Genomic DNA, 21,045 nt, shown 5'->3' with positions numbered 1-21,045 from the left:
TAAATAATTTATAGGATCTCAATACTGAAGAAAATTGCTTTGAAATGCTGACCTAAAATAAATAGATGGCCAGGTAGTTTTCCAGCAAAAATGGGTTTATTTGGGATCAGCAGAGAATTTTAATTTGGGGTCAGTAACCATGGTGAGTCACATGCAAGTGCCAGCACAGTGAAGAAAGGAGAACTCTTATCAAGGGGAAAGGAAGTTGGGAGGGCTGGAGTAAATAAAGAGTCCATGGGTTTTCACTGGTTGAGTTATTGCCAAGGAAGAAGAGGAGTTTTTTTCCTGTTGGGCTCTACTATCATGGCAGGATATGAGGGTCTCTCTTCCTGTCTCTCAATTCAATTTTTTTTCTTTTTTTATTAGTTATCTATTTTATACATATTAGTGTATATATGTCAATCCCAATCTCCCAATTCATCCCCCCTGCCCCCGCTTTCCCCCCTTGGTGTCCATTCGTTTGTTCTCTACATCTGTGTCTCTATTTCTGCCCTGCAAACCAGTTCATCTGTACCATTTTTCTAGATTCCACATATATGCGTTAATATACGATATTTGTTTTTCTCTTTCTGACTTACTTCACTCTGTATGAGAGTCTCTAGATCCATCCACATCTATACAAATGACCCAATTTCATTCCTTTTTATGGCTGAGTAATATTCCATTGCATATATATATACCACACATTCTTTATCCATTCGTCATCAGAAAATCTACAAACAACAAATGCTGGAGAGGGTGTGGAGAAAAGGGAACCCTCTTGCATTTTTGGTGGGAATGTAAATTGATACAGCCACTATGGTGAAACAGTATGGAGGTTCCTTAAAAAACTAAAAATAGAATTACTATACGACCCAGCAATTCCACTACTGGGCATATACCCAGAGAAAACCATAATTCAAAAAGACACATGCACCCCAATGTTCACTGCAGCACTATTTACAATAGCCAGGTTATGGAAGCAACCTAAATGCCCATCGACAGACATATAGTGGATGTATTGGTTATCTATTCTTGCATAACAAGTTACTCTGAACACAGTGACTTAAAACAGCAATAAATATTATCTCACATAGTTTCTGCAGGTCAAGAATTTGGGAGTAGCCTAGGTCGGTGGTTCTGGCTCAGGATCTCTCATGAGATTGTCATTAAAATGCTGCTTGGGGCTGCAGGGCTGTAGTCTTTTGAAGCCTGACTAGAGCTGGAAATCCACTTCTGAGATGACTCACTCAAGTGGCTGCAGGGAGGAGGCCTCAGTTCCTTGCCACGTGGGTCTCTCCTTAGGGCTGCTTGAGTATCCGCATGACATGGCAGCTGGCTTACTCCAGGATGAGTGATCTAGCAGAAAGCAAAGCAGAAGCTGCAATGTCTTTTATGACCTACCTTTGGAAGCTGCACTTTGTCATTTCTGCAATGTCTTATTAGTTAAACAGTCAGGCCTTTTCAAGTGCGAGGAGACATACAGGTGCATGAAGACTGGGAGATAATTAGGGGCTAATTAGGGCCATCTTAGAGGCTGACTACCAAAGTGGTTGACTCGCCAAAGACTGAATTTTGTTTTCTTCACTTCTGGAGAGAAAATGGTCGGTGAATCCCATTGGTGGTCTTTGAGATGTACCAAAGCTACCTCTTGCTCTCACCCCCAGATAAAGTATTATATTATTAATCAGCCTTTTGTGAATTTAGGCTGAAAACAGAAGATGCCAGGAAGGTTGGGACCACCTTTAGTACACAAATGTGGCAGTGCAGGCTATCTGTGGGGGGAATGCCACATGACTCTCAGACATTTTCTGAGCACTTACTTTGTGCTAGGTATTATGGCTTATGTACAGGATCACACTGCCTCCTTGACTGTGAGGTGGGACCTACTTTTCTGTTTTACAGAGCAACAACTCAGGCTCAGAAAAGTGAAGTAACTTGCCTGTAAGTGGTGGAGCTGGGTTGTGATCTCGGATCTGTTGAACTTTAGATCAGTGCTTCCCAAACTAAGACACACACAAATCACCCGGCAGGCGGTGGGATCGGCGGGGGTGGGGGGTTGTCCAGTTAAAGTGCAGAGTTGGTTTCAGTAGACTTTGACCAGGGCTGGGGTTCTGCCTATCTCACAAGCCCCCAGGCGATGCTGACACGGCTGAGGCAGGGACCTCTGTCTGGTAAGGAGGCTGCAGAGTTGTCTCTGAATGACTACACCAAGGGTGAGGACTTCCAAGCAGCACAGTACCTGGCACAACTAGTTGTCAAACAAAAGGCAAAACTCTGCAGAGGGGAGCTGAAACCCACTACACTCAGTCCACTATGGAAGCACCTTGCAACTGTGAAATCAGCAGGTGGGCTTATGCCACTCACCTGAGGAAAGGATGAGGGTTGGTTTGAGGGGCTCCCCTGGGAGGCGAGGATTTCCAACCATGCCCTTTCTGAGGCCTCTTCCTTTTTCTGGGGCCACATGCTCCCAGTTAGCCATTACCTGGAGGTCCCTGAAGGCCATCTGCTTTGGGGAGTGCATTCGGCACCGGGCAGGAAGCTGTGTTTCCCAACCTCACCACACTGGGCTTTCTCAGTGAAACTTCCAAGCTGAGGAAGAGAGCTGGGGTGACGAGCTCTGTGTGTGTGTGTGTGTGTGTGTGTGTGTGTGTGTGTGTGTGTGTGAGAGAGAGAGAGAGGCGGTAGGGGGGACTGAAGTGGCACCCTCAGCTGGGCTGGGGAGCTCTAGCTCTCCGCTCTTTTTTTGTCCCCTACAATTGTGGCAAGAAGATCAATCCTCTAAGAATGTGTAGTATTTCCCTGAGAGACAAGACAATGAGTATTTTTCTTAGCTCATCCAGGAAGTTAACATACAATACATTCTTAATTGCATTTAGGAGCATTTATTCAATTGTAACTAGTGTAACTAGTAATTCAGAAAGTGCCCAGTAATACTAATGTTATAGCGCACTTGGAGCGCTTCCCTCCGAAAGCTCCAAGCGTTTCCTCAGTTAGGCTTTGAGGATGATGCTGGCATTTGGCTCCAGAAGCAAATCTGAATTCTTGTGGACTCTGTGTCCAGCGTTCATTACCCTTTGGTTTTCTAAGGCGAGGACCCAGTGGTTCACTTTCTTTCATCTTCAGATCATTTCAGTCACCCTCCAGCGTGATTCCTATAAGCCCTGGTAGGAACTTCAGAATCAGGAGGGAGTCACTCTCCATTTCATGGCAAACCTCCCTTCCCTCCACCCTCACCAAGCCCAGAGCCAGGGAGACACTCCTGTTTGGCATTTAGACTGGTCAGAGAAACCTGTCTGGCTTTGCCACTTTATCAGCCATATAACCGTGGGTAAATGACATGACTTTCTACACTTTAGATTGCTCATAGTTTGCAGTCGATCCTTCTCAAACTCTTCCAAATAATTGCAGAGGGAGAAACACTCCCAAATTCACTCTATGAAGCCACCATCACCCTGATACCAAAACCAGAAAAAGATATCACAGAAAAAGAAAATCAAAGGGGGCTTCCCTGGTGGCGCAGTGGTTGACAGTCCGCCTGCCGATGCAGGGGACACGGGTTTGTGCCCCGGTCCGGGAAGATCCCACATGCCGCGGAGCGGCTGGGCCCGTGAGCCATGGCCACTGAACCTGCGCGTCCGGAGCCTGTGCTCCGCAACGGGAGAGGCCACAACAGTGAGAGGCCCGCGTACCGCCAAAAAAAAAAAAAAAAAAAAAAAACAGAAAATTATAGACCAATATCACTGATGAACATAGAAGCAAAAATCCTGAACGAAATACTAGCAAACAGAATCCAACAGCACATTAATAAGATCATACACCATGGTCAAGTGGGATTTATCCCAGAGATGCAAGGATTCTTCAATATATGCAAATCAATCAATGTGATACACCACATTAACAAATTAAGGAATAAAAACCATACGATTGTCTCAATAGATGCAGGAAAGGCTTTTGACAAAATTCAACACCTATTTATGACAAAAACTCTCCAGAAAGTGGGCATAGAGGGAACCTACCTCAACATAATAAAGGTCATATATGACAAACCCACAGCAAAACTCATTACTCAATGGTGAAAAACTGAAAGCATTTCCTCTAAGATCAGGAAAAAGATAAGGATGTCCATACTCTCCACTCTTATTCAATGTAGTTTTGGAAGTCCTAGCCACAGCAATCAGAGAAGAAAAAGAAATAAAAGGAATACAAATTGGAAAAGAAGAAGTAAAACTGTCACTGTTTGCAGATGACATGACACTATACATAGAAAATCCTAAAGATGCCACTAGAAAACTACTAGAACTAATCAGTGAACTTGGTAAGATTGTAGAATAGAAAATTAATGCACAGAAATCTCTTGCATTCCTGTACACTAATGATGAAAAATCTGAAAGAGAAATTAAGGAAACAATCCCACTTACCATTGTAATGAAAAGAATAAAATACCTAGGAATAAACCTGCCTAAGGAGGGGAAAGACCTGTACTCAGAAAACTATAAAACATTGATGAAAGAAATCAAAGATGCCATAAACAGATGGAGAAATATACCATGTCCTTGGATTGGAAGAATCAATATTGTGAAAATGACTGTACTACCCAAAGCAATCTACAGATTCAATGCAATTCCTATCAAACTACCAATGGCATTCTTCACAGAATTAGAACAAAAAGTTTTACAGTTTGTTGGAAACACAAAAGACCCCAAATAGCCAAAGCAATCTTGAGAAAGAAAAACAGAGCTGGAGGAATCAGGCTCCCCGACTTCAAACTAAATCTTAGCTTTTAAAAACATGTGTATCTACTATATTCCTAGCAGTGGGTAGAACTCAGCAGGGAACCCAGTGTTCAACAATTCATTGCTCCTGTCTTTGACAGTACGAAGGTATAAACGTAGCTATGAAACAGGACAGAATACAAGTGCAGATTGCGAAAGAACACATTGTACCTATGGAGAAAAGGCTGAAGAGGGGGTGGTACAGAAAGAACCATGTTGGAGAACTTGCATTTGATAACCCCATTAATAGCTAATAGCTAGTATTTAATGTGCATTTGTTACATGCCAAGCACCCTCACAAATCCTTCATATGCATCTCATTTAACTCTCTTCATTTTTTTATTGTGTTAAAAAAATAAGACTTACCATCTTAACCTTTTTTTTTTTTTTTGCGGTACGCGGGCCTCTCACTGTTGTGGCCTCTCCCATTGCGGAGCACAGGCTCCGGACGCGTAGGCTCAGCGGCCATGGCTCACGGGCCTAGCCGCTCCACGGCTTGTGGGATCTTCCCCGACCGGGGCACGAACCTGCGTCCCCTGCATCGGCAGGCGGACTCTCAACCACTGCGCCACCAGGGAAGCCCCATCTTAATCATTTTAAAGTGTATAGTTCAGCAATGTATTTTCATTGTTGTGAAACAGATATCCAGAACTTTTTCATCTTGCAAATCTGAAACTATACCCAATTATATAACAACTCCTTTTTTCCCACTTCCCCCAGGCAGTAATAACCAGCATTTTACTTTGTTTCTATTAATTTCACTATTTTAAGATACCTTATATAAGTGGAATTATGTTTGTGACTGGCTTGTTTCACTTAGCATAATGTCCTCAAGCTTCATCCATTTTGCAGCATATGACAGGATTTTCTTCCTTTTTAAGGTTTAATAATATGCCATTATGTGTATATAGTACATTTTGTTTATGTATTTATCTGTCGATGGACTTTTGGTTTGCTTCCACCTCTTGGTTATTATGAATAGTGCTTCTATGAACATGGGTGTGAAAATATTTCTCCAAGACCCCATTTTCTGTTCTTTTTGATGTATAACCAGAAGTAGGATTGCTAGATCATATGGTAGTTTTATTTTTAATTTTTTGAAGCCTCTAAACTGTTTTCCATAGTGGTTGCACCATTTTACAATCCTACCAACAGTGCACAAGGGTTCCAATTTGTCCACATGAAGATCAAAACTTCTTTTCTTTTTTCCTTTCTCTCTTTCTTTCTTTCTTTCTTTCTCTCTTTCTTTCTTTCTTTCTTTCTGTACCCATCCTAATGGGTTTGAGGTAATATCTCATTGTGGCTTTGATTTGTGTTTCTCTGATGATCAGTCATCATTATGCATCATTCCATATGCTTGCTGACCATTTACATTTCATCTTTGGAGAAACAACTATTCAAGTTCTTTGCACATTTAAAATCAGGTTATCTGATGTTTTGTTGCTGAGCTGTAGGAGGTCTTTATATATTCTGGATACTAACTCCTTATCAGATACATGACTTGCAAATATTTTCTTCTGTTCTGCTGTTGCCATTTCACTCTATTGACTGTGTCTTTTGATACATAAACGTTTTAAGATTTGATGTAGCCCCATTTGTCTATTTTTGCTTTTGTTACCTGTGCTTTTTGTGTCATATTCAAGAAATCACTGCCAACCCAATGTCATGAAAATTTCCCCCTTTGGTTTTTCCTCAGTTTTATTGTTTTAGGTCTTATATTAGGTCTTATATTTTGAGTTAATTTTTGTGTATAGTGTAAGATAAGGATCCAACTTCATTGTTTTACATGTAGTTTTCCAGTTTTTCCAACACCATTTGCTGAAGAGGCTGTCTTTTCCCCATTGGGAAGAGGACACCTCTTGGCACTATTGTCAAAGGTCATTTGACCATTTATGCAAAGGTTTATATCTTGGCTCTCTGTTCTATTCCATTAGTCTATTTGTCTGTCTTTATGACAGTACAAAACTGTTTGATTACTGTGGCTCCATAATATATTTTGAAATCAGGAAGTGTGAGTCCTTCAACTTTGTTCTTCTTCCTCACAATTGTTTTGACTATCCAGGATCCCTTGAGATTACATATGAATTTTAGGATGAATTTATCTATTTCTGCAAAATACACTGTCAGAATTTTGACAGGGATTGTGTTGAATCTGTAGATTGCTTTGGGTGGTGTGGCCATCTTAAAATATTAAGTTTTCTAATCAATGAACACGGGATGTCTTTCCATTTGTTTGTGTCTTCTTTAATTTTTTCAGAAATATTTTGTGGTTTTCAGTGTACAAGTCTTTCACCTCCTTGGTTAGGTTTATTCCTAAGTATTTTATTCTTCCTGATGCTATTATAAACAGAATTGTTTCTTTACTTCCTCTTTACGTTGTTCATTGTTAGTGTACAGACACACAACTGATTTTTGTGTCTTGATTTCGTGTCCTTCAACTTTGACAAATTTGCTTATTAGTTCTAACAGGGGTTTTTTTTTGTGTGGAATTTTTAGGGCTTTGTACATATAAGATCATGTCATCTGTGAAGAGATTCTTTTTTTCTTCCTTTTCAATTTAGATGTGTTTTATTTCTTTCCCTTGCCTTAGTGCTCTGGCTTTAATGCTCTTCAGTTTGTGGATTAAAACATTAAGGTGTTAGGAAATGTCTTACTACTGCAAACATTTAAGACCTTCATTTCCCAAGATTCTTGTTTTTCATGTTTTATGCACATACTTAATCTCGATGGAATCAGCAGGAAAGCTGTCTTTTACCCAGGGGTCAGAGTCCTCCCTGGTCCTAAGTCCTCTCTGGTGGAGGACTTAGTTTGTTCATTCTGAAAAACAAATTATTTCTACCATTTTCTGAGGCCTTATGTCCTTACCTCCTCTAAAAAGAGCTGCTCTTTTAAAATAATCTCTAAAATTAGACTCTCCCATATTTCTGCACATATCCCCCCTCACCAGTTATGATACTTTAAAAATTGTCTTAAATGTTTCATAATTGTTAGAATGCACAGCCAATGCTAAGAATTTTTTATGGATTCCAATACAGTCATTTCAACCATATATATGATATATGATGTTATACAGCACTGTATGCTGTCATTATTTTTCAGATGAGGAAATTGAGGCCCAGAAAATTTTTACATCTTATCCAAAGTCATAGAGCTTGTGAGTAATGGTGCCAGATTTAGAACCCCGGCAGCCCAAGTCCTGAGTGCCTGCTTATCGCAAATGGCCCAATATCTAGCCTAAGCCTTACTTTTGTGTTTTAAGTGATCCTAAAAATGAATTCTCAGAGAACGTACCGTCAGGATGTGGACGTGGATGTTTAAGTTGCTGGAATTTCCTTCTATCTGGTGGTTCCTCAGAGAGGTATGTTCAGATGTCTGGGAGTCAATTGGTTTTTGAAACAAGAACAAACCCCTCGATATCCATATGGAGACTTGCAATCCTGCCTACACTTTAAATTAACCTTATTGACGGATTTCCTGCCAAGCTTAGTTTCATTTATTATGCATGTTCCTTTTAGTAGGTGGAAGAAAAAAATACATGAGAATTATCCTCTAAATAAAGCAATATATAAACCAGGCTCATAAATTTTCTAAAGTTTATTTTTATTTGCCAAGCTCTTCTGTATTTTGGGGGGGATAAGTGTTTATTTAATAAAAAGAAAAGTGATATCTTGAAATAAGGATATCTTAGTAGTAAACAGCCAGGAGTGGATCTTTTTTCTCTTTCATTCATCATTGTCAGCTGAAGACATTCTCAGCCTGCAGCTAGGGGTGAAATTGATGGCGTCTAGATGGGTGAGCCACTTCACTGTTTCTTCTTGAGCTTAAAGAAATTTCAGCCTGAAATTCCACCCTTTCTGGATTCTAAAATGTGACACCAGATACAGGTAGTACAATAGTTGGGCCTAAGACTTACTGCAGGGCTGCAAGTCAGAATCAGAATTCCCTGGAGGTGATGTGGGGAAAGCACTCATGGGGTGTTCCCATTTTGGGATGAAAAAATATGAATCAAGGAAGGGTGAATAAGGGAAAGTGCCTTTATTTAATATTTTTTGATATTACCTAAGATAGCCAGACAATGCAGTTTGTCGGGAATACTCTTCGCTTTTCATGATCTGGGGAAAAATATTGAAAAAAGAAACTTGGGTCATTGGTACCCATAAATGGCTACTTTATAACTGTTCTATCTCTCCAAACCAAGCTGGAGTTTGGGGGAAGGAGAGTGGTTCCCAAAACAATTTACAGCTTACTGCTTTCTCTAAATAGCTTGGAGCTCTAGAACTTTCTGTCTGACTGGGAAAAATAATGACCCAGTTGATCAGTTACATATGGGCTTGTTCAGAGAATTTCTGATGGAATCTGTGATTGCAATCCTTTCAGACCCCATGCTCCCTTTTATAACACATATTTGAATGCTCTTTTTATTATCCTGAAATGAAATTTAAATATTACACATTAAAAAATAAAACACTTTGTTATAAAAGGAGAACTAAGGAAAGTAATTTTCAATAAGAGATGTTTCTCAATTCACAAATACTCAGACAAGGCAACTGTTAAAAGATAATTTAAAAAACCAAACAAACAGATAAAATCATGACCCTCACCCAGATAAAAAATGTATTTATGGTAATTAACTCATAAAGAGGAACCAGGCAAATGTTATAACCCATTCAAGAGAGAAAGAATGGATATATTTATAAATTGGGAATATTGAAATGATGTATAAATGGAGGAAAAACTAGTTTTGTCAGCAGTGGGGAAGAGAGGTTAACTGAACCTCTACCAGACAGGACAGAACACAGATGTCTACAGACAAAAATTATCTTGCATTGTTATCACTTATCTACATTTTACAGAGTTGTAGAATTGTTCCCATGGAATCAGATAACGCAGAGCGGTGTGCTATAGATAGCACACAGTTTTTCATCAAAGTACAAATTTTTGCCTACACTATCCTTAATGAAGTAATCAGACATTCACCACTATAGGTAAAAACACCCTGAATAAAGCATCTATACCCACAGAGTGACTCAGTTGGTTGAATTGTCACCTCAAACACATTGAACAGTGATGCTTTCAGATAGTTTCTGAAATGGAGACCAATACTTGGTAAATTTCTGAACAAAGGAAGTACACTGTTCCCTCAATTTGTATGGTACCTGAGCTCCTAGAAAAGGAGGTGCTTATTAAAATCATTTGAGAACACTTTGTATTAGTGTGTATAATGGAGGTGGGTTCTAGGTTAAGATCATTATGTTTTTCACCTATACGAATATCTGGCAGAACACTCCAAAGCTGTGGGAGATATAGCAAATCCTTTATTGTGGGGCATTTTCCTGTACATTGCAGGGCATCTACTACCCTGGCCCTGTCCTCTGAAGGCAAGTGCTACCCTCCAATCATGTGACAACCAAAATAAAAAGCCTCACAAGTTAGCAACACACTCCCTAAGGATGGAGTTGCCCTGTTGGAGAAGCAGTGTCAGAGCTGAAATATGCCCAGGGACCCATCGCTTCATCCCCATCTCCAGCAACACCATTTGCTCAGCCGGGCAGCTATGAAGAAAAGCAGAGGGCCTGCTTGAACAGGGTTAGGCCAAAGGTAACTTTTTTATTTTTTTTTTTTGCGGTACGCGGGCCTCTCACTGCTGTGGCCTCTCGCATTGCGGAGCACAGGCTCCGGACGCGCAGGCTCAGCGGCCATGGCTCACGGGCCCAGCCGCTCCGCAGCATGTGGGATCTTCCTGGTCCGGGGCACGAACCCGCGTCCCCTGCATCGGCAGGCGGACTCTCAACCACTGCACCACCAGGGAAGCCCCAGAGGTAACTTTTAACTTAAAGAATTGACTCATCTCCTCCGAATCCCTCTCTTCTAGGTTTAACTAACCAAGTTGATAGACCAAGGAGGTCCATCACTGAAAGTAAGTACCCATCCCCGCTCTATTTAAGCTGGAGTCTGCTTCTGCCTTTCTGAAGAATTCTTGCCCCAGGACCTGTGGTAGGGGGCGGGGTGGTGGCAGGCACCGATAGAAAATGGCACCGTCAAATGACCAAAGAGCTGGTGACAGAGAAAGGGGCGTGGCCCAGGAAGTGGGGGGACTGTGTGTACTTGCCATGGCTCAGGGAGTCGTCCCCACTTACCCAATGTTGCCAGATTTTCTGATTTTACTTTCAAAAGAAACAGGAAATCTGCACTTTTTGTATGCAATTTTTCAGTTCTTAAACGTTGGCTCATGTATATGTATAGATAAACAGATGAGAGAGAGAGAGATAGATAATGTACTTAACAAATGTGTACACATACAGAAACACAGATACTCCATTCATACATACGGCTCCTTCGAGTTAGACTCATAAATAATAGTGACTTAGGTACTGACTAGGACCCTCGTTTGAATCAGAATGAAAACTATGAGCTGGGTATTTTACTCCCATTGCAGAGATGAGGGAAAGTGGGCTTTGAGAAGGTGAGTGATTTGCCTAGAGTCACAAAATAAGTAGCTGGGCTGTTCTGCTCCTGATACCAGGTTGCTGCCCAGTTTATGAAGAGACACAAGATGAATGAACATTGTTCTGACCAAAACAAGCCACAGGAATAATTTCTGTTGAAAACTGCCTTTATGCACTTATTTAAGTGAAATCAACATTTCTTAAAGCTTCTTGACCTATGTCCCTAGCAGAAGCGTGGGGAGATGTCTAGAGAAGTCAGAGTATCTGAGTTTGATGGTATTTGCAAGTGACCTGGGTGAGCCATTTGCTGTGTTAGCCTGCCATCCGTCAAAGCCGGTGATGAGAGTGACTGAATCCCCAGAGGTTGCTTGTGAAAAATGTTAAAAGCTTTAATTGAAAGGATCTCAAACACAGACCCCAAGTAACTTTCTCATTGTGAATTTCTGTCTTGCCCCCAGATACCCTGAGGCCCTGCCAAATACCAGGGCCAGGTCATTCTCACGTACTTAAGGCATAAACCCCTGGCAGGACCTTTGATGGTGCTCAGCTTGGAGTCCTGCGCAACTCCAACTGGGAGGGACGCACTTGGAGCAATGTCATCTGTCAGGGTCTAACCTCTTTTCTGTGAATGTCTGCAAATTAAACCAGCCTTATTGAAAATGGGGATGTTTCATATTTCAAATGTCTTGATTGGAATGTACATATGATGAAAAAGATAAGCTTGGCTTCCTAAAAAAACATTTGTTGTAACAAAGCAGCAGGGATTCCATCAGAAGCTTTTCATGAGCTTCAGGAAAATCCTTTACCAGCTTCCTTTCCCTTGTTTGTGATTCATTCATTCATTCATTGCCTGACTCAGCTTAGGGTATGATCCCAGGCTTACATTCTATTCAAATCAGTAAACATTTCTTCTTCCAGTTCTAACTCTGGGAAGGTGTCCATAACCTTCCCCAGACTGCCTAGGGGGAGCATGGAGCAAAAGTTGTTAAGAATTCCTGAGTGAAATCTCTCATTCATAAGCTCTTCAAACAAACAAATAAAAATTCTGCCCCTTTAAAAATGTTTTTATTACATCCTTAATGCATGCTCATCAAAGACAAAGTAATGAGAGAAAAGATAAACAAAAACAAGAGTCTTGGTGATCTCACTTAAAAACGTGTGTGTTATTCAGGGTAAGTCATCAGACCTAATGAAATGTTCTCTGAATCTAAGGGAAAATTAGGCAAGAGCTGGCCCCCAAGTTCGCTGCATTCTTTTATTCTTGCAAAGTCTGACACAAGATGATCATTCAGTTGCCTAATCTCCCTGTGGATAAAATTTCTTTGTTGATAGATAAGACTGGTAAAACAGTTATCATCTGTATTTAGAATAATATATAATAGTTTAACAATTACCCACCAATATATACTCTGAGCTGACAATCCAAAGCAATTTAGGACCATTCTCTAAATGTATATTTCAAATCACGTCCCATTATGTGGAGCCCTTATGCTTATGAAGAGAGGCAGAGAATACAAATGTGGGAATGAGATGCAGGGAAGCACAAATTGTGTAAATGAAATCTGGACTGTTTCTGGGAACATAATTTCATGAATAAAGATGATCTAGCATCTCTGAACTATGTATTTTAAGATTAATATTTCTCAATAGTACTTGTCAAAGTGAGTGGCAGTAGAATCCATAATAAGTACTTTATTGAATTATATTTAGTTTAAATATAAATGTAAAAAGGCACCATGAATTCTCATGTCAAATTATGTCACCCAGAAGTTAATTAGTTGTACCATGATTCAAAAAAAGAATTCTTTTTAATTTGGTGGAATACAGGTTTGTATTTCTAACAATTCAATCATTTTGTAATTAATAAAATTTAATTTTTAGGTTCACAGCAAAATTGAGCAGAAGGTACAGAGAGTTCCCATATACTCCGTATCCCCACACATGCACAACCTCCCCACGATCAACATTCCAAACCACCGTGGTACATTTGTTGCAATCAGTGAACCTACACTAAAACATCATTTCACCTAATGTCCATAGTTTGCATTAGGGTTCGCTCATGGTGCTGTACGTTCTACGGGTTTTGACAAATTTATAAGGACAGGTATCTAATTCCGCCACTGTAGTATCATACAGAATAGTTTTACTGCCCTAAAAGTCCTCTGTGCTCTTCCTATTCATCTCTCGCTCCCTTACAACCCCTGGAAACCAGTGATTTTTTTTTTTTTTTACTGTCTCCATAGTTTTACCTTTTCCAGAAAATCATTTAGTTCAAATCATACAGTATAAAGCTTTTTCAGATCAGCTTCTTTCACTTAGCAATATTCATTTGTTTCCTCTGTGTCGTTTTATTGACTTGATAGCTTATTTTATTTTAGCCTGAATAATATTCCATCATCTGGACGTACCACAGTTCTGTATCCATTCACCTACTGAAAGACATCTTGGCTGCTTCTAAGTTTGGGCAGTTATGAATAAAACTGCTATAAATATCTGTGCACAGGTTTCTGTGTGGACATAAGTTTTCATTTCATCTGGGTAAACACCAAGGCCCTTACATACCAGGCTGGAAACTGGAAGTCCTCAAAGGCATTATTTTTTAAATTTCTAGAAAACTACAATACTATGGTCAAAAGTTCTGTTGGTTATATTGTTCAGCCTCCTCATCTCAAATTGAAATCAGAACAGATAAGCCCACTTTGGGGGACACTTTTTCCTTCCTTTTCTGAGCTTCTTTTCAGCATTCACTGAGTATTATTTAACAGGCAAGGCAAGAAAATAACCTTTTTCTTCTGGTTTCTTGAATCAAGAATCTACTTTGCTATTTTAACAGATCACTTTTCAAGTAAAAAATGGAAAGGAATCAGGAATTTGTATTTCTACATTTCCATTTTATCATGTCCTTTTATGTCTATTTCAAATCCAAGTCCAAGTCCATCAACCCAGAATGTGGAATCACATCGAAAAATCTCTATCAAAATTAGTCTCTGTTCCTACTCTCTATCTGAAAAATAAACTTAGAAGATAAAAATCTAATCTGCTGAGACTCAAATGATAGGCTTTGTACCAATGGGTGACAGAGGGGGTACCAAGGAGTGATAAGTACACTGATGATGTCAGTCAATATACTCATCACCCTCACGGTAACTATTTGTTGCCTGTCTTTTCTGTGAGACTGTCAGCTCCCCAAAGGCAGGGACAAGGCCTGACTGATTACTCTCTGGCACATGGTCAGTATTTCAATATATATTGGTTGAATGTATCATTGGTTCATCAGATATGTTAAATATTAATTAACTTCATTTGTTTAACAGTGATTAAGCACCTACTAGGTACAAGGCTGCATATTGGGTATTTGGGGTGTATGAAGATGAGTGTAGTTCATTCCCTGCCTTCCAAGAGCTTACACAACTGTCAATCATTGTAGCAGCCTGTCTTTGTCAAGTCCATATCCCCTCGGGCTCCCCCTCCTCCCACTCTGGATAGTTCCACCAGGAATTATGGCTTCCAGCATCACTTCACATGAAGGCATTCTTTAGCCTTGGAGTAGCTCAGCACCTTAAAGGCAGGCTGGAATGATCAGAGAAATAACATCTCCAGAACAACTCACATCAAATGAAGGTGGCAGTTCCTTGCCCTTCAGTAGAATACTTTTGAGCGCATGCCACTCAGACTCTCAGGGGGTCCCCAATGGAGCTGAGCCCAGATGATCACAGTAGTAACCTGCTCATTAAGATACCCTTTATTAGCTTTTCTCCTTTCTTGGTCTCACTTCCTACTCTGTCACAGTGCTTCCTGGGATCTCTTCCCAAATAAATTATTCTCCCCAAATCCATCACTCTGGGTCTGATTTTAGAAGAAGCATGGACACTGGAGTGTGATAAGTACGAGAGGTATGAACAGAGAGCTATGAGAATGCAGAGGGGGAGGGGATTAATTCTAGCTGGAGAAGACTTGGCATCGTTTGAATGCGGTCTAGGCGGGGGCAATGAGTGCACCTGTGGGAAAAGATGCTTCAAGCAGAGCAAACAAGGGCACAATGGTGTTGAAGAACACAACGCGCTCAGGGAATTGCAGGCAATTGGGTCCAGAGGGAATGTGGGTAGAAGAGTATCTCAGACTTTCCCAGAAAGTACTCCAGAGCCCCACACATTCCAGCAAGGAGGCAGTTCTCTCTGGCCACTTTCATCCTAAACTTCAGCTCCAGTTCCTTACCCTTCGTACACTGGTACTTTGAAATGGCCAGACATTCTTCTTCTTGTAGGAATCCGAATATAGAAACAGACATAGCCACACATTATCTATAAAAGCAGCCATATGGTAACCACTGACCAACCCACTGTCTTCTTCAAGCATGGTACTTTCTTTCTGCCTGTAGATTTGAATTCATGTTTTCTGAGTTCCCATGACATGCTGAGCATTAATATTTTGCTCTTTCTGAGAGCTCACAGTCTAAACATAGTGTCCATGCCACAACCCAGACAGGGAAATTTTCCTCCCTTCTGTTAGAGGGTAATCTTAAATTTTAAAACAAACCAACAAAAAAAGGAAGTGTGTCATGGAGTCAAAGAACATGACCCTGACATGTACACACTGCTCTATTTAAGATGGATACAACAAGGACCTAATGTATAGCACGGAGAGCTCTGCTCAGTGTTATGTGGCAGCCTGATGGGAGGGGAGTTTGGGGGAGAATGGATACCTGTATATGTATGGTTGAGTCTCTTTGCTGTGCACCTGAAACTATCACAACATCTTTAATTGGCTATACCCCAATATAAAATTAAAAGTTTAAAAAAACCCCAAAAAACAAAGAACATGACCCAAGCTAACTTTACTTTGCAATCTACTCTGTTACTTCCTAAGCAAGTACAATGCATATGGATGGTCCTGACAAGTCATTCAATCTCCAGTGCTGACTCAATTACAGCCTCTTACCATGATCAACAACTGCTAAATTGATTATAAACCCAGAATGAGAGCTGAAAACCAAAAAATAGAGATGTGGCAGCAGGACGGGAGCAGAATAATTTGGTCGTTTTCCCAGCAGGGGAAAGCCAGTTTAGGAAAGCCAAAATGAGTACTTCTGGAACAGGTATACACTATTGGAAAATAACAGAGAAATTAAAGAAGTTATTAAAGCTTGCAAGAGAATCTGGGGAGAGAACACTACTCATTTCAGCTCAGCAGGAACCACTCTGCATTATTATGTCTTGCTCTATACTTAGCTTTGAAGAAAGCCACAAATTACGATGGTTAAATAGAGCTTTAGAAAATGGAAAATAGCAACATTGCAAGTACAGAAGAGTACTGGGGTAGAACACCCTCCATACCATTCCCAAACTGGGCTGGATCTAGAGAATTCCTGAAATGCCTCCTTCCCTCAAGAAGTTTAGCCATGTGTCCTTTATGAATCCCCATTATTATAATATTGCTTATGTAATAAACACAGCTTTGTTTTGTTTTTAAACCAAAGGATCAAACAAAGGTTGGGAGAGAAAGAAAGCTGCTGGAGTACTTCGACCAGGCTGAGTACTTGGGGAAGATACTAACTTAGTACATACCTGGATTGAGAAGGGAATGATGGTGATCACATTTTTGAGCTCTTTGTACATTTGAGACATTGCTCTATATCATATCACATGTGTTAGCTAAGTTATCCTCATAACAGCCTTATGAAATTGATACGGTACCTAATCCATTTTATAGATGAGGAGACTGGAGCACAGAAAGGCTAACTAACTTGCTCAAGGACATATAGCTGGTATAAGTGGCAGAACCAGGATTCAGTCTGACCCCAAAGCTTGTGTTCTTGTTGACCACACTCAGAGACTATGTTAGGAACTGAATGTTTGTGTCCCCCTAATATTCATATGTGGAAGTCCTAACTCCCCTATGTGATGGTATTTGAAGGTGGGATTTTTAGGAGGTATAGATGAGGTCATGAGGGTGGAGCCCCACGCTGAAATTACTGCCCTTATCAAAAGAGAAAGGGACACCACACCTCCCTCTCTCCACCATGTGAGGACACAGTGAGGGGCGGAACGGTGAGAAAATAAATTTTCTTTTTTAATTCTTTTCTCTTGAGTTGCGGGATCTTTGTTCCCCGACCAGGGATCGAACCCGCACTCTTGCAGTGAAAGCACAGAGTCCTAATCACTGAGCCACCAGGGAATTCCTTAAATTTCTGTTGTTTAAGTCAGCCAGTCTCTGGTATTGTGTTACAGCAGCCCAAGAAGAGTAAGTCCGCAAAGCTATTACAACCAAGCTGTTACCCACGGAGTCAAGGAATTGTAGGCAGGAGAGTTTCAGCTGAGACCCAGGGATTTATTTCAGGGGCTTCGCTGTGAGTACCTTGCTTCCTGCAGGATAGGTCACAGAGAATCGCTTGGCCCCAGGGTGATGTAAGGTTGATCCAAGACCAGGAGTTAGACTTTGGTGGGAAGCTACGTAAACTAAAGCTCGGTACCTTCCCAGCTATCAGTGGTCACTTCATTCCTGAGTGAAGCTGCTGTTACGAGAAAAATATTCAGTGATTTGGAGCTGGACAGGGCTGTTGAAGAAAAACGGGCGAGTCAGTGGAACTAAGAAAAAACCTTCCTCCTCTCCTTCCTCGGAAGACGGTATGAATCAAGAGTTGTGTGAAATACGAGGAGGTTACTATTTGAGGTGCCCTAGCGTGTCCCTCTCAGCCTTTCATAGAATCCCAGTCCCAGGGGGTTTAGCTCTAACTCACTTTGTTACAAAATTTTTGCCACTAAGAATAGCAAAACATTTTGTTCCTATAATATCCTTATGCATATATTTGCTATGTATGGGGAATTCTACTTCTATGGAATAGATTCTGAGAAGTGGGGTTTGTAAGAGGAAGACTATTTTTAATTTGAAAGATATTTTCAGGTTTGCTTTTAAATAGGCTCTAACAAATCACTTTCCACTGGTACTGTAGGGCATATTTGTCTTTCTTTCTTAAACATCCTTCCTAAGTTAATGGCTTTCTCCTCAGGGAGAAGCCAGATACTCACTTTCCCAGCATCCCTTGTAGTTTGAATGCAGACATGTGATCTAGGCTCTGCCAATCAGACACCACAAAGACTTCACATTAGTGAGACAAAGATACAGGTCCTCACAGAGTCCAATCGATATTTCCAGCTTCTAGACATAGCACTGGCAGTCATGCCTCATTCTGGAAGCTTTGCTGCTCCATGACAGAGGTATCCTGTCAACCCCTCAGTAGCGGGAACTGGTTTATCTTCTCTTAAATGCACTCACAGCTGTCAATCCCATTGCCTCTACCCCAGTTGAGGCCACCATGATCTCTTGCTGGGACAGCAGCAGCAAACTTCCACCTACTCTCCCAGTCCCTAGCATGATTAGAATCCATTTTCCACTCTGCAGCCTGAATGATCTTCCTAAAACTCAAATGTGATCATGTCATCCCCTTGCATTTAAAACCTTTCATTTTCTCCCCTCTGCCCCAGGCTGAAGTTGCTATTCCTTAGCCTGGCCCACAGAATCCTCCAAGAGCTGACCAGGGGTTCCCTCCCCAGGCATGCCTCTTTCTTTCCATCGAATTCTATACTCTAGTCATACTGAACATTTCTCAGGTTTTTGATGCTCCCATGCATTTTCTCACTTCTGGGCTTTTGCAAACACTGTACCCACTACTTTCTTCCCTTCTCTTTTGCCTACCTAACTTCTTCTTCTCCAGTTGTCAGCTTACATGTCACATCTCTGATTGCCCGGGACTAGATTATGTGTCCCTTCTCTAGATTACCAGAGTACCTCATAATTCTTATCTCTGTTTTCCACTAAGTTATATAAAGGTAGGGACAGTGACCATTTTGTTCCTTTCTGCATATTCAGTGTCTAATACAGTGCCTGGCACATAGTGGATGATAAATTCAAGTTTGTTGGATTCATAAATAAATAAACAGATGAGACAGATACTATTATCATCATTCAGTCATAGGGTAACTGAGGTTTACAGAGTCTATTTTCATAAAGTTAGGCTAGTTAACAGTGGACCTGGGACCAGAACACAGATCTTCTGACGCTTAGTGTATTTTCAACTATCCCTCATTGCCCCCTTTAAATGCAATTTATCACTCTTTTAAGCTTAATAAACATCATTGTGATGCACAAAACCCCTGTAAGGCAGGTATCTCAACCTTAGCACTATTGGCATTTGGGCCCAGATAATTCTTTGTCGTGGGGCTGTCCTACACATTGGAAGATGTTCAGCAGTGTCCCAACCACTAGATGCTAGTAGTATCCCCCTCCTGCTTGTCTCCAGACATTGCCAAATGTCCCGTGGGGGCCAAAATAGCCTTCAGATAAAAAACAGTGTTCTAAGGATACCAGGCACGATCTGTTAAATCTCTACAGCTTTGGGTTGAGAATATAAGTCGCAGCACAGACATACCCCCGCCCCGGTGGAAAGATGCAAGTCAAGTGCAGATTCATGTCCAAACCTCGATCTTGCATCTTTTAAGCCACAGGTCACTGAGCCTCATTTTTCTCCTGTGCAAAACTGAGACCATAACACTCAAGATTGCAGGGAGAATTAGGGAGAAGGTACATAAAGAACTCAATAAGTTACATTAATTTAACTAAACCACTGCTTTCTTTGGGCCAATAGCTAGTGCGTCAATTCACCCAAACGTGCATAAAGAAAACATGACGAAAGAGAGGAGTTAGAAATTCAGGGTGAACTGGGATAGGTTTGATGGCAGAAGGCTTTTGCATTCTGGGAGGCCAAGAAAAAAACCCAAGTTTCAGGAATGAAAACAAGAATGACATTTGAACAAGCTTATGGGCCTGCTGCCTGTTACTTATTCTCTCATAATTTCATGGTTTTATGGAGAAAACAAATAAAAAAATCATACTTAATGGTATGTTACCATTTTTTAATATGATTACACACCCCAGATTGGATTGGTGTTGGACTTGGGGAGGCTGCAAGTTTCAAGATCTATCAGAAGGGGAATGAGGTGCTCAGCAGCTGCTCACATTCTCCCTCTCCTTTATGAATTTTAACGCATTTTTATTTAGTATTTGACATACTGTGTTTGTTTACAGATTCCTTCCATTTTGAATAGCAAGTCTAGAAAAAATATTTTTCTTCTAAGCATCTACCGTTTTTTGCTGACTTCCTACTTTGACACAACAATGCTGCTCCGGAAAATGCTTTTTAGGGAATTCCACATGCTGTCACTGCCTGAGGGTTCAAAGGATTAAACTAAAGGGATCTAGCATTCCTGCTGGGAACAGTAGAACTCAATCCTCTAACTCCACAGAACCTCCACCCCCTCCCTCTCTCCCTTCTCCTACCTGGGACTCCAGAATTGCTTACTCCCCTCTATTCCTAGTGAGATGCTCCAAAATGCAGTCTTCTGCAACAGAGCTAGACCCTCTTACTTAGGTCTAAGGATGTCTACCTCCTGAACCCTAAACTTGAAGATATAAGGAAATAATATCCACCAAAAGCCATGCATTAAAATGTCCACTATTAATACCTAGAGTCTGTCATACAGAGTGAAGTAAGTCAGAAAGAAAAAGACAAATACCGTATGCTAACACATATATATGGAATCTAAGAAAAAAAAATGTCATGAAGAACCTAGGGGCAAGATGGGAATAAAGACACAGACCTACTAGAGCATGGACTTGAGGATATGGGGAGGGGGAAGGGTAAGCTGTGACAAAGTGAGAGAGTGGCATGGACATATATACACTACCAAACGTAAGGTAGATAGCTAGTGGGAAGCAGCCGCATAGCACAGGGAGATCAGCTCGGTGCTTTGTGACCACCTAGAGGGGTGGGATAGGGAGGGTGGGAGGGA

Source organism: Globicephala melas, chromosome 4, assembly GCF_963455315.2.
Source record: "Globicephala melas chromosome 4, mGloMel1.2, whole genome shotgun sequence".
NCBI classification, from domain to species: Eukaryota; Metazoa; Chordata; class Mammalia; order Artiodactyla; family Delphinidae; genus Globicephala; species Globicephala melas.
Note: the sequence above shows the minus strand (reverse complement) of the source record.